Source organism: Cydia strobilella, chromosome 10, assembly GCF_947568885.1.
Source record: "Cydia strobilella chromosome 10, ilCydStro3.1, whole genome shotgun sequence".
Taxonomy (NCBI): Eukaryota; Metazoa; Arthropoda; class Insecta; order Lepidoptera; family Tortricidae; genus Cydia; species Cydia strobilella.
The window spans coordinates 11,237,594-11,254,919 of record NC_086050.1 but is presented as its reverse complement, the minus strand read 5'-3'; the positions used below and the strand labels follow the sequence as shown (position 1 = coordinate 11,254,919).

At 35.7% G+C, this 17,326-nt stretch overlaps 2 protein-coding genes across 2 annotated transcripts in view; one reads left to right on the top strand and one right to left on the bottom strand.

Moving 5' to 3' along the window:
- Positions 1-17,326, bottom strand: part of LOC134744939 (mucin-5AC-like) — a 403,822-nt gene that overhangs the window by 40,460 nt on the left and 346,036 nt on the right. The gene's annotated exons all lie outside the window — the stretch shown is intronic.
- Positions 1-17,326, top strand: part of LOC134744602 (trace amine-associated receptor 8b) — a 65,456-nt gene that overhangs the window by 29,795 nt on the left and 18,335 nt on the right. The window lies entirely within an intron of this gene.

Sequence of the window (17,326 nt, the reverse complement as noted above, 5' to 3'; positions counted from 1 at the left end):
AATTGTCTGCGCAATCCGTAGGCATGTATACCGAAAACACTATGAACGCGCGCTCTGACGCAGTAACTTTAATTGCAGTAACACGCACACTGTTACAGTTCACTGTGATAACAGACTCGAATGCACTTTTTCTCCATAACAGTGCTACGCCGCCAAAAGGACGACCCCTAAGAAGCCCGGCCGCCGTGTCTATCGCCGATACACCCGTAGATCCAAAGTCCGTATTTATGGTACTTAAGAAAGGCAACTCTTCTGTCGTCAGCCAGGTCTCCTGTAGCGCAATGATATCACTACTCTGACACAAATCTCGTACGCAATTCACTGATCGCTTCACAGATTTACAATTGAAACTAACGAGTTTACACTGGTTACAACTAATCTTGTCGTTTTTATGCATTATTTTTCGTATTTTTTATCACGGTTTATCTCATCCGATTTCCTGTACTTAAATTCCACAAAACGCCTATAAGTGACACCCTCCGGCCACAGCGACTTACTCATAAATACATTTAACTTGTTTTTAGGTACATAAATTTTATAAGAGTCGTAGTCCTTTTCTTTTCTGGTAATAATTTTATGCAGCATATTTTCGACCCTCACTTGCGTCCTTTCCTCAATGTGTTTTATGATGTCTGTAATTTCAGTTTTCTTATCAACAAAGTTAATAAATAATGGAATTCTCACATCCGCGGCCTTAAAAGTCGATTCCTGCGTCATCTTTGCTGCCCCCTTATCACCTACAAATTTATTTTTTAGTCTTTTTCGCTGTTGTTTCACCCAGTCCGGATCGACGTACTCGCTTTTCCAGTCCCCGACCTCGCTAGCCACCTGAGCATACGATTTTTCTAAAGGTGAGCATTCTGCACTATGATTAATCTGTGACACATCGGCTGCATGACAACCGGCTGTTTCCTTAAACAAGTTATTCGGCACCGTTTTGCAGTTTATTGCATTGTGGGTTGATGACCGCTCCTTATCAGTCAATATTGAAACCGTCTCAAATCCCGCTTTTTGTTTATTATTAGGTGAGATAGGTGCTGCAACTGTCGTACCCCCTACCGTGCGTGAATGAGATGGCATTACACCGTTAGACTGGTCCTTACTGCCTGTTGAGACAGGTGATATATTATGTGCGCATAAGCGAGATGGCGAATGTGGTAGGGTGGGCCGATTATTTGTTCCTACCTCACAAATCAATCTGCGGTCATCAATTTCTGCACTCTCATGATCACTATTTGACCTAAATGATAAGTGTGGCAGGCCCATTGGCCCACTATTGTTATTCAGGCTCCCTAGGAATGCCCCCCGACGCTTATTAACATTACTACTAAATCCACTGCCGAATTTTGTCGGTTTTGTCTATACAGGGTGGCTAAAAAATAATGCATTCCCGTTGCCAGGGAGGTTTTTTACTGAACAACTTTTACTATGAGACCAACCACGAAATCGCGAGGGAAAATTTTAGACCCAGTAGTTTCGGAAATAAAGGGGGGAATGGTCATTTTTTGGCTATTTTCGTAAATAACTTTTAAATTATTTATTTTAATATTACAAAAAAAAAACAATATTTGAGATTCTTATAACGAGCTCTTTTACTTGATATGTAGCACGATATAGTTTTAAAAACTTTATTTTTTAATTTCCTCATTTACCCCCCAATAGTGGCCCCCATGTTTAAAATTCATTTAGGTAAGTTACCTAGGCTTCATCCTGGATTCCGGTCTCACGTGGTCCCCTCACATCGACCGTATGTGCGACAAACTGTCTTCCGCTTGCTATGCGCTTTCAAGAATAGCACCGACCTTGACACATGAAAATGTGATAAAAGCGTACTACGGATATTTTCATTCTGTTCTTATTATGGGTGCTGACCTGTGGGCGACGGCGGCTGACCGCGAAAGGCCTTTCAAATTACAAAAACGTGCTGTTCGTATCATTAGCGGAAAGCCATATGATCATCCCGCAAAAAGTTTATTTAAACACCATAAGATTCTCACTCTTCCGAGTGTTTACATATTAACCGCATGTAAGTACGTTAGGGCAAACGTGGATCAATACGCTACCCATTCCCTGGCCCGTAGAAGTAACCGGCTAATCGTCCCGCGGTGCAGGCTTGCAAAGGCCCGAAAGTCACTTGGGATCTTAGGCCTAAAATTGTATAACTTGCTACCTGAGGAAATAAAATTAGCTAAAACGGATAAAAAGTTTGACCGAAATCTTAAAACAATGTTAACTGACTTAGCATGCTACAGCGTCGACGAATTTGTTGAAACGTGTACTAACCCTAAGTAATTTATCTCCTAATTAATATGTATAAGCAAATTTATACCTTATAAATTAAAATGACGACTTGTTACGCCATATGCGACCCTATTGTCTACTGTTTACGAACCTGCTTTGCTCAAAATATGTTTTTATTTAATAATTATTAAGTTTAAGTGACATAAATACTCACTCTAGAAATGTTGTACCTACTATGTACCTACCTATTTTACCGACCTGTAAAACATTAACTTTTACCAATAAATGTCTTGTATCTTGTATCTTGTATCTTGTATTTGTTTACGTTACATGTCCGTCTTTGGGTCACAAACTTACGTATGTGTACCAAATTTCAACTTAATTGGTCCAGTAGTTTCGGAGAAAATAGGCTGTGGCAGACGGACAGACAGACGCATGAGTGATCCTATAAGGGTTCCGTTTTATCCTTTTAAGGTACGGAACCCTAAAAAGACATATGATCTAGGCTCGCATGACTTTAGTACGTTATCACTCGATAAAGCACTTGAACGTTGTATGTGCTATGTGCTACCCCATTAGTCAGCCAAGGCCATCACCGAGCACTGACTGGCGATGGGTGTTATTCTAATCCCCACGCCGCGTGGGCGAGTCCAACGGTCAAGTTTAAGGGCCAGTTACACCAAACACAGTTAACAGACTGATCAACGTCACGCAGCAGTGATCTATGAAACTTCCCATACAATAAAATATTGCGAACGCTTTAACGGTGACAGACGGGAACCCTATGTGTGAGAAAGTGCTAAAAATTCACGTGCTCACGGTAATAAACTGATTTGTCTGAGTGCTCAACTCGCCAGCGCTTGACGGACATACATAATATATTGCCTGGCTATGTATTACACTCATAAAGTTCGATGTCTCACAGACTGTAATTCCCACTTATAACTTACCAAACTCATGCAACGCGACCTTGAAATCCGTAACCATTAAGAACCTTTATAATTATTATTTACCAGCTGTGTGTGTAATGCACCACTACACACACACACACACACACAAACTAAGTATAGCCTAATCCACGGTTTCTGCAAGTAGAAAGTTGTGTTAGAAAAGAGCTTTTATACTGGTTTGGCTGAGCGATAAACTCCTCTGCAGTTAACAATGATAATACACCGTCTTTTCCTTTGTAACCATCGGTGACAAACGACGCTATAGCGACGAGGAAATGGTCACTGCTTTCGGACACTCACCTAGATAGCCTCTTGTTTTTAGTTGCAAGTTGGAGGTTTATTGTGTAGGCGGGTTCATGAAATACACTCATGAAGATAGAGTATTTATATGGACATTTTTATACAACGCGATTACCGAATGTGACCCGTTTTGATTGCTTTAGTGAAATTTGTGAATGTTTATTCTTTCTATTGTAACCTACCTTATAAAGGAACTATGTATTGCCTAACATAACCTCGTAGCATTTGCATAGAGAGCTTTTTGATAAAACAAATAATTAAGAATTATACAAAGAATTTGTATTATGGGCTAAAAGACTGAAATAAACGATATTTAATTTAATTTAAGGAAGAAGTAATAAGAATACCTACTAGTCTAATGACAAATAAAGCTAGTTTGATTTTATCTAATTTTATTAAAGATATCTCTGAATCTGCAAATGTACGCGAAACATACCTGTCTATCATTTAGCTCCGTTTAATCCGGTTCAACATGCAGTGACATCTTGTATAATTGGTGAATATTATAGTAACACACACACACACAATACACACACACACACACACACACACACACACACACACACACACACACACACACACACACACACACACATACACACACACACACACACACACGCAGCAATTACTTCTTCTTACATCCTGTGGCGCTACAACACTCTGTGGCCTCCTCTACAGTGCTTTTTCACTTTGCTCTGGTCCTTTGCCTCCTTCCTCCAATTTGTGAACTTTCCCATTTCCTACACAGCAATTATTCAATTAAAATATTTATGTCAAACTCAGGATCCATAAAGTAACAAAATAAAATGTAATTAATAATTTATTTCCTTAACATCATAGGGTTATATAAAGTTATACTAAGTGTGGGAGCACCATTATACTTATCTTAAGCTAAGCGGCTTATACCCCATTTAAAACAGCCATAAAGTAGGTAATAATATTGTACGGTTTATACTTAAATTAAACATCATCTGAATGTTTGTCTTAAACGATCCCCACTTCGTTATTACGCTGTTTAAGCATTCGTAATGTACGTAGGTGTATAAGTAGTGATGTGCTTTTTTCTGTAATGATCCGCAGGAGATAGCCGCGATTTTATTTTCTGTAATCATGGCCGTCACTGCAAAAGTGCAACCATCATAATTAATTATATGGACTGATGTGAAAACTCAAAAATAGTTATTTGTTATACAAGGGTGCAAAGTTGTATTTTACCCGCGAGTGTTTCAACACACGAGAAGTAAAATACATTTGCACCCCTGTGTAACACAAAACTTTTCCCCTCACTATAGCGAGGAAAGTGCAACATCCACAGGCGTTAGATCATCTTCATCACTGGAATCACTAATTTTTTTACGATATTATAACAGAAAACACTAGAAATTCTGATTTTTACGTGAGTCGGTGAGAAGAACAGTAAAAATTTTGTTGACAATGTTGACATTTCTGTTCTGACGTATGAAATATCAACGATGCGTTTTGAAATTGCATCGACTCAACTTGTGCGTTCAGAATTATATTTAACATCATTATAAAAGTATAACGTTTCTTATGGAATTTTAAGGTTTATGGCTTAAAATTATTAAATAAAGCTAAATTTGGTATTTTTATTAGATTCTCAAACCATTTATTTAATGATAATTAATATCGAACGAACCATTATTATGAGCGTTTTACGTTTTGTTATCTGTCAAGCTACTTAAACACGCTCCATCCAAGGTCAAATTACTTTCCCCACTAGTGGATAAAATGCGTTTTTCCCCGCTTGTTTTAAAGGATAAAAGACGGCTTTCCGAGCTAGTGAGGGGAAAAGTAAATTACAGTGTTTAAGGAACTTAATTCAATGGGAATATTTTCATAGTTAATTTAAAAGAAGCAATTTAAAAAGTATTAGCGAGAAATAGAAATGTGTGCTCACCGCAAAAGCGAAGAAGCGAAAATTCATAAAAATAAAAGTGGTTCCCTCCCATGGCCTAGAAATGTATTTATTTGTTTTTCTCCCGGCGTCATATTTTTTGTCTATCTTATAATTAAAAAAAAACAGCTTATCGAAACGTTACCTTTAAGCTTTTAATCTCAATCCTCATAAACTTACACTTTTTGAATATAAACCAGGTTACGTTTTAACGTTTTTCATATTCCTCAATGTTTCCTTATATGAATGTCCCGCGGGGAATATGAATAATTGAATGTAAGTAACATTTAATTTCCATAGCACATCACTACCCGTGTGGCGACATTATTATGCAAATGTAGTTATTGATTTTTCATCAGGTGTTGGAAGCGCACTGTCTTTTGATAGCTTGCTGACACTTGGTTGAATTCCATTTTCTGTACACTTTGTAGGCTATGTTTGTTGAAAAACGCTTTCAAGACAATTGCTTGGGTTAAGTTGATTGTTATCTTCTAACCCCTCGGTGACAAATTGAAAACGTGCGCGGAAATCTCGATGCATCGCAAATTTTGCGTGTAAGTGCTTTCGGGACAACTAGGAAGTATAAATTATACCTACCTATAGCATTGTATTTATGTCAAATAGCTCAAGGAAAGTCCGTAGTCAGCCGGAGAGAATATAATAATTACAATAATTACTTTTTAAGTACTTTCATTTTGATTAATTGCGTACCGTAAAATGGGGTGAGTAGGGACAAAACTGATATTCAAACCGCGATAACATTTTATTTTTACATATGCAAACTGAATGGTGTATATGTCGGCGGCAGATCGTAAAATCGGGCATATCGAGATATTCCTAGGCATATCATAAAACGCCGCCCTTTCACGATCTGACTAAGAATAACCCAGGCATATCACGATCTGCCTAATAAAAGAGGCGGCAGATCGATCATACCAATTGCATTCGTTGATATTCCTAGCTTCATACCGGGCTCATCGTAAAATAACATGATACGCCGGCATTTCGTGATCTGCCGATCTTATTTTAGGTAGTTCCATTTCATAACTTTGACGATAAACAGGAAATCCCACCTCACCCCGTAGTCCCTCGTAATTGGGGTGAGATGGGATTTCATACAAAGGTGAATTTGGAAGATTGTTGGATCGATTTTTTATTATTATGTGGATCACTATAGCTCCATTTTAAATTGGAATACATTATTTTTGTAGCAGTAGCCTTAAAATCCCATCTCACCCCCCTTTTATCCCTTCTCTCCCCATTCATAACTCAACTCTCCCCGCGAACCCTACTCACCCCATTTTACGGTAAGTTTTGTTTTAAGTTTTGATTTGGTTATATGTATAATAATGCTTATTGGGGGTTGGGGGAAGCTTAAAACACCGTTTCGCCATTTAAAATGAAATTATCAATATTGTAAAAGTATTTGTACGAAAATATTGTTATATTAATGTATAATTTGGGTTGGTACTTACTTACGCATTACTCTCAAAAGCATAATAAAAAAAAATGTAAAATAAAAAGAGCCAGAACACATTTTAACTAATTGAACATAATATACAGTCGCCATCAGATATAATCTCTCTAAAGTCATGGCGCCAGGGTACGTGTTTATACAGATATTTTTCTGATCTGATCTGATGGCGACTGTACAGTCGGTTGATATTTTTTTAATTATTAAATTAGGTGCGATTCTAAAAATAATGCATAAATGTAGTTACATATTTATAACAACTAATACTAAATAATAATAACCGGTCAAGCGTGATTTAGGCTTAACAAAAAAAATGATTCTCGAGGTGGTAGTCCGACTCGAACTTCTTTTTTTTCTAAAACCGTCCGTAAATATGATAATTAAGCATTGTAGTTCAACCTTTATGACCACAATTAGTACCATGTTAAGTAGTTTTAAACGAGCTTTAAGAGCTTCATTAAAAACTTTAATCACCCAATGAAGCGTACCGGGTTAACAAGCGACTGTATTAATACCTAATGGGAAGTTGTAATATAAATTTTAGGGTAGTTTTTCCATTTAGCCCGTTTCATTGAAAGGGAAAATTAAAATGTTCATCTATATCTGGATACTAAATGTGTGTAGGTACCTACCTAAAGACGAGTAAGATAACAATTAATTTAATCAGGCGTTTACTTTGCGAAATTTTTACGTACTAATTTTATTATTTAATAAAGTTTCCTGGGAATCCGTTAAATAGGTAGGTAAGTATCTTTTTTTGGATTTAGACGGAGCTAAGCAATATTATTCTCGTAAATAAATAAAAAAACTTAGCTTTTTTATGAGGAAAATCTACGGGTTAATACATAAGTTGTGGAGTGTGACTTTTCATGTTGTAACTGGAATCAAATGAGGGTTCACGCAAATGCGCTAAGGTTTATTTAACAGTAACATTTTAATATTCCAATGGCAATAGTATTATATTATTTATATACGTTTTGGGATAAGTTATATCTTAAGCAAATCTTAAAGAGATCGTTTAAGAGGACATTCGGAATCGAGGAAATGTCAAAGACATGACTCTCAAATATCTCGTTATCGTTTCTGTTTCATATCTAGTGGATATCTAGTTGATATCTAGATCATTTTTTGAATTGGCCCGTAAGACTATCACCGAATATAAAACCATTTCCAAAGGTGGTAGTCGCCAATAATAATGAAACTAGGAAACATCCATCGACATAACGGGCCCATAAAAGGTAAAGTTAGAAGGTTAGTGCCAACATGGTCAGCTTATTTTTGGTCTGCTCGCTAGAATTAACGACACTGCGAAACTTGTAACTTACCTTGGAAAACATTACCGACATGGTTCTCCCGTAGACGGAACATTATCAGCTTTTATAAATTGAATTATGCTTTTGTTTGTGGTGTTTTTTATTTATGGCGGTGAAAGTGGTATTCTTTTTCCTATTTCATACTAGTTTCCAAATACAACCTTACGTAACAATTTTTCAGATTTGCTGACTATGGATGAGGTCTTGGTGGCTCAGTTGGCAGAGCGCTGGAGTATCGATCCAGAGGCCGTGACTTCAAGTCTCACCCAAGGCAGTAATTTTTCCACTTTAAAATTTATTCTAAGCTTAGTAACAATTTTAATTAATAAATGTGAACGGTTTTTATACAGGTTAGGTATTTAACTCTTTCAGTAAAAACAATAATAAACAATGGCAAATTGAGATAAGGAAAAGTAGTATAGTCGGCTACCGACCAATAGTCGTTACCCTTCCAGGCGGCCTAGCCAAGGTGACGATCGCTTCGCTTGTGCTTCGCTATCGAATCGTTTTGTGTCTCTCTATCACTCTTCCATATTATTGTGACAGTGACAGTTGCGTTTCGTTCGCTACGTAGCGTTAGCAAGTGGCATGTTGTCTACGGGGCCAGTAGTGGTAATTTTTAGGATTCCGTACCCAGCAAAGGGTAAAAACACTAAAAACTATTACTAAGACTCCGCTTTCCGTCTGTCTGTCAGCATCTCATGAACTGTGATAGCTAACAAACATTCTAGTTCGAAAAGTGGAATCTTGAGCGTTGCGAGGGATTCAAGGCACAAAGGTTAAACAAACTTTGATATTATCGAGTGAAACATAAAATGTCTCAGTACACCAGCGCGAGGAAAATACTGACTGTAAAATATTACAAATCAAATAATTTAAAAGTCAATACTATATACTAACCAACATGATGAAATAAACAACTCGAAATTAGCACCAGCTTACTTTGCCACTCTTGTGGATAAAATGTTACTCATCATTTTTTGAATAATAAAGAGAGCCTTTATAGGCTGGTGTAGTCAGAAATATTTTATTCTACTACTTGGCACAAAGTAATTAAGGAGATGGCTGTGAAAAATCGTTATTTCTACGTCTTGTACAACGTTCCGTATCCAGAAGACGCGTTTGATGATAAAAAGGAGAAAACTCAAAGTGCTTTTACGCACAAAAACATTTGGCGTTTATGAAAAAGGTAGTTCCTGTTCTCCAACAAACAAAACGCTAGTATGCTCGTAAGTTTTCAATCAGCACATCTTCGGTAACATTATTGCCGAATACTGCAAACAAACATCCGAGGAGGAAAAATCCCCGTTTTCTGGAGCCTTTAAATCACATCGTAACATCTCCCTTTGTGTTTTTATGACTGCTATCCGGGAAGCAGCTGATACAATAGTTACGATATATACGACCTATCGAATTTGAATTACGAAAGATTGCGTAGGCATTTAAGCAAATATATTTAAAGGTATGGCAATATTTTATGGACGAATGAAAAAATGAAAGTCGTAAAAGTGTTTTTATGAGCCGGTCCGGTCGTTGAAAACCGATATTAGGAAATAAAAAAATTGAAATGCATAACACGTAACATTATTTTATTAACTACGAAAACGAATCGCAAATAAGTTTTAAAATTACCTATTTCCGGCCTTACGACGGCATTGGCCCCGTGTTCTTGACGGTCTAACCCAAGTTGACAACAATATCTTCTAGCCGCGCACTACCCGCACCAGGGGCAGATTGCATAACAATTTATAACTAATAATATTAGCGAGTCTCTTTCTAATCAAAGGAATTGGAAAAAGACTTCCGCTAATATTATAAGTTACAAGTTGTTATACAAGTCTTGCTTATCAACTTGAATGTTTTGCGCACTGGGGATGTCACTCGGTTACTTTACATAAGCCTTATTGGGCTTACTGTGGGTCTAGGTCGATTTGTGAAAGGTATATACTGCTAACATTAAAGATAATAACTGTTTGGCTTTGTTAAATTACGTATAGCAGTTTTAAATACGACAATCACATTATGGGTTGAGAGCGATTTTCAAATTGAGTGTCTCAGGCATTTCAGTCAGAAGAATACTGAATTTGTATCTCACTTACTAGAATCTAAAGCCCAAAACAAGGATATGACAGACATATTTGATAAAAAAGTCAGTATCTTTAATTTAATACCTAAAACCTAAACGGCTGAAAAGGATACGGGGCAAGGCATAAAAGAGGTTTAAACAATTTTGTGCCCAAAATGAAAATGTTGATATACACATTCCTTTATTTATACACGATTACTTATCAATTAATAAATATATAGTAATTAGTAACGTAATATTATCTGTGTATCTGATTTATTTAATAACTGGTTTGCCGTATATGATACCAAAATTAATTTAATTAATTAATAATAGAATAATAATTTAAGTCCAGTAGCTCGTTTCAGTAAATAAAACGTCAAAATAAGCCAATAAACACCAACAGGAAGATCGCGGAACCTGCCTTTGGGGTTTACGGGTTTACCAAGCGGCTGGAAGGCACTACACATACACATACAGTCGACGGCTAAGATAAGTTTACATTTTTCGCCTTATTACAAAGCAGTAAGGTGCAAAAGTGTAAACATATCTTTGACGTCGACTGTACCACACACAGTACACACTAAACAGGAGATACTTACATAGGCAGGAGCCCGCAGCAGTTATGTCACACAGCTCATGAGCCAAGTGGAACATATCCCTGACCCATTTAGTTTAGTTAGAGCAACACTACTGTACCTAAGTAACTCATATTGTACTAACTTACAGAGACCAAATAAAAGCAAAAGCTACCTATTGTAAAATAGCCCCAACCTTAGCGAGTATGCCCGATTGATGGTGGCAGTTCGGAACCTGAAATAAATCTGTTGTCTCATTAATTTCGGTTAATCATAATTATGTCAATGTTTTTTATGGAACAGCAGGTTTTTTGATCGCGATTTCGAGGTTGAATCCATTGTATAAGTTGTACAATATGACCTACATATTCACCCTTCATGTATGGCTTGACAATCCAGACATAACAAAAACATTAAAATAAAACTCTTCTATTACCTACAAATACAAGTTATTTATTTTTAATACAATTTTTGATATCAGCCAATATTATTTTACGAACGAACCCCTTTAAATTCTTCAGCGTAAAAATATCTTGTTATTTCTCATTTCATTGTTAATGCGTCACAGATTTTATTGTCTAAATATTTTTGTCTATTTATTTAAACGTTTATATGTGTTCGTACTAGTTCGTAGCAATCACTAAATATTTCCAATGTGGGATATCCTTATTATCAAATTTATTTTATCTGTAGCTGAGCTGCTGACATCGCAGCCTTTGCCGCTAATTTTTTTTTATACCTGAATCGTCCTTGCACGAGTGGAGAAATATTTTACTGGGGGAAATATGATCACGTCATAAACTATAATATTGCTGCATCTAAGCGGATATTGATGAGAAACTATATCTATTCAATTTTCGTCTTGAACGTTTCTAGAGCGAGAGAGAGTAATATACAAGGTATAACTTAGCTTGAGCTTACCCTGGGACTTACTGTACGTCAATCATCTTATAATAAGCTGACCAAAACTAAGATAAGATTAGAGCTCCGGGCTACTTTGTAGGTACACATATTTAGATAGACAAACAAATGGTTTATTTCTACAAGAAACATAACACATAACGTACAGTTACCCTTGGATTAACGAAGTGAAAATATGTTTGAAAAATATCTAACACGATTTTATTACTAGCGAATTTAGGATATTAAGCTCGGTTCTCCATACAAACGTAGCTACGCTCTCATTTTTAAAAGACTAACTAAAATGCTCTGAATCTTTGTACTTACAATGGGATAAGGTATATCTAGGTCTGTAATTATTTAGTTTATGTAGATTCAGATACCATAGTAAATAAATACAGCGAATTCAAGTTTTTTGTACAAAACTAGTTTTTGCTCTATTTCGTTTGTTTTATATATTGGAGCTATAAAAACTAATTACAGACCTAGATATACCTCATGCCATTGTATTTATGTGCCTCGGCCATTATTCTGAAGGACGAGGTATCAACAAATTAATTATTATATATATTACAAGAATAAAATATTATGTAACACAACACTTTAAACTCTCGCGTTTTGAAAACATATTTACACATATTTAATTATTCGAACGGGTCGGGTAAAAACAATGAAATTTAATCGCAGTAGGTAGACCCGTTCGTATAATTAAATATATATATTATGGTCAACTATTACATGAGTGACTGATTTTTTGGTTATTGGAATATTTAATAACGAATAGGGCAGGCTACACAATAAAACGTACGCAATTACGCAAAAGTGACAATAATATCCGAGGCAACGATCGAATTGTTACATCCAGCAAGAATCTTTCTTTTGTATAGGAAATGGTTAAATGGGTCGTGACTCTCGCCGCCATAACTTTCACAGTGGGCGGTTCGCGCCATGCCAGAATAAGGCTTCGATCCGCCCAATCGACGCATTCAAGAACATCATAATTATCTTGACCTATTTTTTTACATTTTCCTACTAGCAGGGGGTAGTTCCGAGACAGAACTTTACGGATGTGGGGAGATTTGTTGCACGGCTTTTTTAACTTTATGGGGAAATTGTTTTTTTGTGCTATTGATTTGATTTATTGCCGGTTCTGCTAGAAGAAATATATCAGCAATGAATTATCAGAACGTTACGTTATAGTGTCATTACCCGGTAAGATATAATATAACAAAATGTTATCCACCTTTTAGTTACTCCTAAAAGTGGAATATTGTCTAATTCCATTTAACGAAGAAATAAATGAATGAAGAAATGAATTAATTATGTAACACTGCACTTATGAAAATCAATAGAAAATACTAGTAAAGAAAAACATGTAAAATGTCCTTATGTACATGTCCGACAGTATAGTAACATTGCTCATCAGTCTTTACAAGGGGTAATAAAATAAGCAAATTCCAATAACGCTTCACAGTTCGCCGACTTGATTTATTTAGGGAAATTTTAGGATTGTTTGGGTATCACTCGTGGAACTCTTTCAGATAAAATGCGGTTTGCGATTGTGCGAAACCAAACAATTGAACTCGGTGAAACTGAAAATACTTTACTTTTCTTTCTATTGCGGTGTTTTCTGGAATGAGATTTGCAGCTAGCTCTTGTGATTCTTGAAGTGTTAAAACTCAGTGCTTTCTTTCACTGTACACCTTCTGTTTAAAAAGTTAACGCTGTACGACATAAATATATGACGCACTTTACTGAGTTCCTTCGAAGAAAAAATTGCCCAACGCATGAAGTTAAAAGGAGGTATTCTTCCGTTTACGTTCCGATCTTTTTTAAGAAAAGCAATGCAGAGTAATACAAAATCTATAGAAATGGGTTTAAAATTCCGTAAGAGGCTTCTCCCAGTACTCTGTTTAAGCGGGGAAAAATGTATTGTCATTGTTAGATTGTTAGATAAATAAAACGACTTAGTTAACCCGAAGCGGATTTTGGGCTCCAAAGCTGTAATAAATGACATCGGGATAAATATCTAAGTCAAAAATGCAATGATTTCTTCACTTTAAGTCTTATTTCGCCTTAAAACAGACAACTTACAAATCTAATGTAGCACTGCGTCATAGGTAGGTATTCATATTCTTTTTCCAATCGTTCTACCTTTTTATTATTCAATGCGAGCTAAAAACCCGAAGCGATGTATAAAAGGGAAACCTCGAACGATTTTTTGTTGTTACACATCATTTTATAGCCTACGACTATTATTGAACTGAGACAGGTGAAGTCACATAAAATCTTAACAAATAAATATCCCTCGAGAGAGCTTCGGCTTATATGAGATTCTGGAGCTCTTGAGAGCAATCATATGATATAATATTGTGATAAAATAAAGAACGGTGCCTAGAAGTCGTTTCTTCGTGCTCCAAGTTACCTTTGTCTTTTAACCGTGCTATGGATTTTGTTAGCGTAGGTTCAGTGGATTTTTAATGCTATGATTGGCCGAGCAAAGTGAAGTGACAGTGAAGTGACACTAATGTCAATTAGGAGTGTACTTTTAATATTAATGTTCATACAATTTAAACAGGAACCTAGTTAATGTTATAAATACTATTTTTAAGTTCCACCATGAAAAGGATCAGTATGGAGTCAGACTGATCAAAATGTACGTGTTGCGAGGTCTTTGTTTGGGGCGAACTACTGGGGTACTAGGGATGGAAGAAATCGATATGTGCAACGAATGTTCAACATTTTTAAAGAGTTAATGTAAAATAAATATTTTCATATACATTTTATTACGTTTCGACAGTTTCCTTTCTGATTCGATCTTTATTCGTTATTTACTCTACAAACGAACTATTTTATTGACAGACGTAGTGACGCCAAATGAGAACCCTTAATGTTCTACTTTTTTGCTTGGGTAGGGAAAAGTCGTTTAGTTAAACAGTTTCTATGTAAGGTAGGCTATATTTACATTAAATTAGTGAAACTTATACGAGCTTCGATGCAGAAGTTCTCGTCTAGTCTGAACATTTCGTTTTGATTCTCCCATTAGTACAATTAATTAAAACTGCTTTTTTTTAAAAAAACGACACTGTTTAAATATTGTAGTTTCATTTTATAAAATATTGTACAAAACAACGCAATTGCAGGGTTAGAAAATGAATCGTAGGTATTCAACAGGCTCTGACAAAAAATTGACAATTCTGCTTCAAGTCTATGAATGAAAGAGTGCAGCAGGAGATGAAAATATGATTTAAACAACTGTTTTAAAAGCTAAACTTCAGCAACAAGTCTCATGGAAATGTATCATTATTGTTTTATTATTTTAGGTCCCATTACTGCAACGTTTCATTTTCATGTATAATAAAAATATTAAAATAAACATGTGTTTTGATTTTCACACGACGAACTCCACAGCATTGGAGCTCGATGTTGACCGCGACTTCGTTTGCGTGGACTTGCATGTTGGTTGTCGTATATTCTACACGAATTATAGCACTTGGTACCTAGGGTTGGAAATTTGAGAACACGCGATACTTGTTTGTCACAATGTCTTTTTTTAAGCATTAGTGTGGGTGGATACTCCATTTACTTATTCGTACATCCATACTAAATACAAATGTATATTTAACATTATGAACCTAGGTAAAACGATAAACAATCAAAAATCGAGCTATGAATATCTTAAAGAGAGGAATGCTATATGTGTATAATATTCAAAGGTAACATACCGCCAAACGGTCATTCCGTGACAGTGACCTAACTGACCCCGCGACGTTAACAGGGGACTGACTTGAATAAACGTGGCAACTGTAAGGATTACGAAGGTCAATAAGTCAATATAGGGGAGCATGGGAAAAACTGAAGCCAATATTGTTGAGCTAGAGAATATTGTTGATAAATGTAATATTTGTTAAACTGGTATGAATGAATGTGGAGGGAAGTACGAGGAGAGGAAAACCGAGGAAAAGGTGGATGGACTGTGTGAAAGATGATATGAAACTAACGCAAGTGAATGATGAGATGACGGGTGACAGAGATGTATGGAAGAAAAAGACATGCTGCGCCGACCCCAAGTGAATGGGACAAGGGCAAGCGAATGATGATTTGTTAAACTGGTATAAATTTAAATAGAGTACTTGAATCTTTTTTATAATTATTGTCCATAAAACCAATTTACATGTCGAAAATAAGTAATTTACCCAAATGAACATCATCTGCTTGAAATACACAATTTTAGTATGTCAATTAATACAAATTATAAATTAGTCATCAAACTAGAGACGTTTGTTTATATTTTGTATCTTACTCCGTTGTAACAAGGCAAAACTAAATACTTTTCTTTGGCATCTATTGAACATAAAACGATGCCAAAGGATATTACCATTACAACTATAATATAAGACCACTTTTCCCGATTCCACGGAATTCGATTTCCTCCAGGAAACTGACAGTGGCGTCGCCACCAATCTTTAAAAAGTCCCAACTAAGAAAAATCTCTACAAGTTGCCTTGGATATATTATGTCACGTCTCGCACACGTCTTATTCGTTGCTTTGTTCATGAGAATGCGAGCGAGTTACTTGTTTTTTTTCCCTACCTGTACATTTAAATTTATTGTTTAAGATTTCTTGCGTTGCTTTAAAAATGGAAGATTATGCAGATCATATATAAGAATATATATATAGTGATCGTATTGAAGCAAATAACATTGAAAGGTTAGTAAGGGGGACAAACACTTATTCGTAAATTGGTTCGCCTCAAATGTTTGCCTAGGAATCCTTAGACAGCGACTTTAGATTACTTTAACAAGCTTGCTCTGTGTTTTTCGAGACTGCCGAATTAGGAAGTCTATCGGATGTTTTTCTACTTTGTGGATGTTTGTGTTTTCTTGTTTGTCCATTTGTAGGTATTATTATTTGTCTATTTCTCTCAAAAAATTAAACATGTGAAAAGTTTATGTTAAATTATTATGTATATATATTTTTATTTAATTGTGTTATTATAATATTGTCTTCGGTTACCGCGATAGTTACTCATGAAATAAAACTATGAAAACGGATTATATCGCGTATATTGAATTTATAATACATCCCGACGTTTCGAACTCTTTACAGCGTTCGTGGTCAACGGGTGACCACGGTACGGGTGTTATTATATTATATTAAATTCATTTAATATGTCCTTGAGTTATCTCAAGGTTAATTATGTAAATTTTGTGATAAGTTATGTCAAGCCACTAATTAATTACATCACAATCATAAAAATCACAATTAGCTCCATGCATGAATTTATTTTTATTTTTGGATTCATAATTTATATCGTTGGAACACCGGAAATGATAAAAATACTTTTGTAAACCTTAACATTATTTTATTAAAAAATATTTAAAATGTTGAAAAATTTTGAGCGGTTGAAACGCTCATCATTTTTGGCGCGAATTCGACAGAGCGTGATGACGTCACACGTTGGGCGGCCCAACTGACGTTTGCTACTAATGACACTAATCTGTCGAACGCGTGACGTCACGTGGCGTTTCGAGCGTTTCGCTCACTAGCTTTTCGAGGGCAAATTTTTGTACTTTTTATTTATAATTT